The following is a 3,667-nucleotide window of genomic DNA, read 5'->3' as shown; positions in this document are numbered from 1 at the left end:
ATGCTTCATAGTCTGAATTCCTGCAATAACACATTAACATATCAAAATGTCCAAGTTTCACCAAAAGGCTACAAAACATACAAAGAAACAGGAAGTGACGGCCTAGGAAAAGGAGAAGATTAAGGCATTAGAAACTATCAATAAGGAGGCCCAGATCTGGAACATGCCACACAAAGACTTTTTAAAAATTGTCCTAGGGAAATCCCGCCTATCACATGGGAGGTCCTGGGTTTGGTTCCTGGTGCCTGCTAGAGAAGATGAGAAAGATGAGAAAGACAGCAAGCTAGCATGACAGGCAGGTGCAGCAATCTGATGTAACAAGGAGACATAAAGAGGAAAGAAAATGAAAGACACAACAAAGCAGGGAGCTGAGGTGGCTCAAGTGATTGAGTACCTCTCTCTCACATGGGAGGTCCCGGGTTCAGTTCCCAGTGCCTCCTAAAGAAAAGATGAGCAGACACAGAGAGCACACAGTGAATAGACACAGAGAGCAGATAGCGAATGCAAAACAATGGGGGCGGGGTGGAATAAATAAATACAAATAAATCTTTAAAAAAAAAATTCCTAAATATGCTCACAGAACTAAAGGAAAACAGGGACAAAGAGCTAAAGGTCTACAGATCTTGTACTCTAGAGCTCCCATGTGTAAGTATTACTTTCTCATAATGTGAACAGTGCTGTATAAAGCTTTTGGGAAAAATGTTACTATTAAATGGTAAGTGCCATATAACAACTTCTGTGTATATGTATAAAACACATTTTATATTTTCAATTAATAGCTCCCAGGAAAAATTTAATCTTTGTGATATTTCCTATGTAGAATGGTATGCATGAAATAGTTTTAGATCAAAGATTTCTTTGAGCTGAGTAAAATGCAGGAAAACCATGTCATATGTTTTTAGGGCAGCATGTGTATGTACACATGTGTGTGAACTCATGCTTGTCTTATATAAGCTATACATATGTGTTTGTGGGGAGGGCAGTAGTGAGGTGTGTGTTTATTTCCAATTAGCCTGGCATCTGCAAATAGAGGTGTAGCATATCAAGTTCCCTCTCATTGTGATTTTTTTAAACTTTTTTTTTCTAAAGATTTATTTTTTATTTATTTCTCCCCCTCCCCCCCAGTTGTCTGCTCTCTGTGTCCATTCGCTGTGTGTTCTTCTGTGACCACTTCCATCCTCATCAGTGGCACCAGGAGTCTGTGCTTCTTTTGTTGCATCATCTTGTGTCAGCTCTCCGTGTGTGAGGCACCATTCTTGGGCAGGCTGCACTTTCTTTCACGCTGGGTGGCTCTCCTTACACTTGTGGCAATCCTAAAAGGAAAAGCTAGAAAGGTGTAGAGAGAATATTCAAAGAAATAATGGCTGAAAACTTCCCCAAATTAACAGAAACATGAATATACATATCCAAGATGCTCAACAAACTCCGATAGACCTATGCCCAAAGAGAGAATTCTGAAAGCCACAAAAGAGCAGCAACATGTCATGTACAAGGGACAATAAGATAGAGTGCTAATTTCTCATCAGAAACCGTGGAGACAAGAAGGTAGTGGGATGATATATTAAAAGTGCTGAAAGCAAAAAAATCCCAACTAAAATTTCTATATCCAGCAAAACTGTCTTTCAAAAATAAGAGTGAGATGAAGACATTCCCAGATAGATGGAGTAAATAGGCAGAGTCAAGAGATGGAGCTTGGACTGGGCACCCTCCCCACCCCTCAAGCACACCCCTCTGCCACTGACTGCTCCCTGAAACTGTGACTGGCCTGGCACCACAAGGGCAACCCAGGACCAAGCCTCCACCATGGCCAGCCCTTTTCCTCCTCCTCTCAGCATTCCTCGCCATTCTGAAGCATGATTGTTTTCACCTCCTCTGGTCCACTGCCATCCCCTGCCTGCCCATGCTTGAGCCTCCCAGAATTTACTCCTGCTTCACCTCTCTGCAGCACCCCTCCTCACTGCAGCACTCACTCCTCTCTCAGTTTGCACTGCTACCTCAAACATCTACCTCGTGCTCCCATCACGCTTCTTTCTGTCTGCCTGTGATGCACCCTTCATCTCCAGCTGCCCCCACCCTCCCTCAGGTGCTCTCCAGAGATGTGAAGAAGGAGGTGAACAGAGAGGAAGATGAAGGGAGCAAAGCTGCCCACTGCAGGTCAGGCACCTAGGTGAACAAGAAAATGACCAAAGAAACACACCCGGACAATGGCAGCTATATTATGCGTGTCAAGGCTGTGGTTATGACCAGAGATGACTCCAGTGGGGGACGGTTCCCACAGGAAGGAGGTGGGATTAGTCACATCAGGATTTTTAAGGTCATGCATCCTGAAGGCAATGGACAAAGGAAATTTCTCATCCTGGTGAACAACAGAAAGACAAACTAGTGGTTTTGGAATGCTGTGTAAAAAAGGACTTGGTCTTTATCAAAGCCAATCCAATGTTTCATCCTCGGAAGGTTGAAAATAGGAAGGTTGGACTTACTTCCCAAAGCCCTGCTGGTACTTGAGGCTTTGACAGGGGAAAGAGGAAAGCAATCGAAGACCTTACAGAAGGCTCAACAACGTCATCTTCCACCATCCATGATGAAGCTGAGCTTGGTAATGGTGATGTTTTTTACAACAGCTACAGACAGCTCTTCTAATTCCTCTCAGAAGAAAGAACAACCTACTAAGACAATCTCCTCTCCCACATCCTGAGAGACCGGAGGATTTACATGCTGGGCCATCTCTACAACCTGTACCTCACAGACCACTATCACCTCCAACAGCCAATGCCCTACTGCCAGGTGAGCTTCCCAGCCCGCGATGAGGAGATGGTGCACACCAACACCCAGGAGAAGGGCTGGATGATGGGTTACAAGGACTATAGGCAAACCCCGGTGTGGCACAAGTGCCCTGATCCCTCATAGTACATGGACTCCTATGTGTGCTTCACCAAGGGCGAGGCCCCCAAGCACAACTACAACTACTCCTACTTGGACTCCTCAGTCTTTGGCCTCGACAAGGATCCCAAAGGCTGTGGGGACAGTGCGATCAAGACACAGCCCTCCTGGGGCAAGTCCCAGCCCTGGAAGGAGGATGGAGAGTGCTCCCAGTGCGTCTATTGCAGGGACATGTTCAACCACAAGGAGAACCCGAGAGGCCGCTCCCGACTCCGTGAGAACTTTTATTTGCTGGGTGAGCTGCATGCAGTGTGCTGACAGCATACTGTATCACTGTATGTCGGACCCCGAGGGAGACTATACAGACCCTTGCTTGTGCGATACTAGTGACAAGAAGTTTTGCCTCCGCGGGATGGCTCTTATTGCCTTGTCTTTCTGGGCCCCTTGTAAGTGCTGTTACCTGCCTCGTCGGACCTGCTACCACTTTGGAGTGATATGCAAGTGCTGTGGTGGGAAGCACAAAGCGGCCGTGTGACTCAATTTCCCTTCTTTCCTCCTCTATCCATAACCACAAGGGAAGTTGTCTCCTACATTCTCACTGCTCCCTCTCCCTGCCCCCCTGCTCCCTTCCACTCAAAGGAGCAAGGAGAGCAAGAGGCCTTCCAGCTCCCTGGCACTTTGAGGCACCACTCCAGCCTGAGCAACCTGCTGGTGGACTTTCCCCTCCACCCCATCCTCCACATGCATCAGCCACGTGCACACACACACTCACACACACATACACAGT

At 46.7% G+C, this 3,667-nt stretch overlaps 1 pseudogene; it reads left to right on the top strand.

Annotated features, from left to right (window-relative positions):
* Positions 1–2,179: 2,179 nt before the first annotated feature.
* Positions 2,180–3,415, top strand: LOC101432188 (sprouty-related, EVH1 domain-containing protein 2 pseudogene; annotated as a pseudogene).
* Positions 3,416–3,667: the final 252 nt, after the last annotated feature.

Source organism: Dasypus novemcinctus, chromosome 3, assembly GCF_030445035.2.
Source record: "Dasypus novemcinctus isolate mDasNov1 chromosome 3, mDasNov1.1.hap2, whole genome shotgun sequence".
Lineage (NCBI taxonomy): Eukaryota > Metazoa > Chordata > Mammalia > Cingulata > Dasypodidae > Dasypus > Dasypus novemcinctus.
This window is presented reverse-complemented; position numbering and strand designations above follow the sequence as displayed.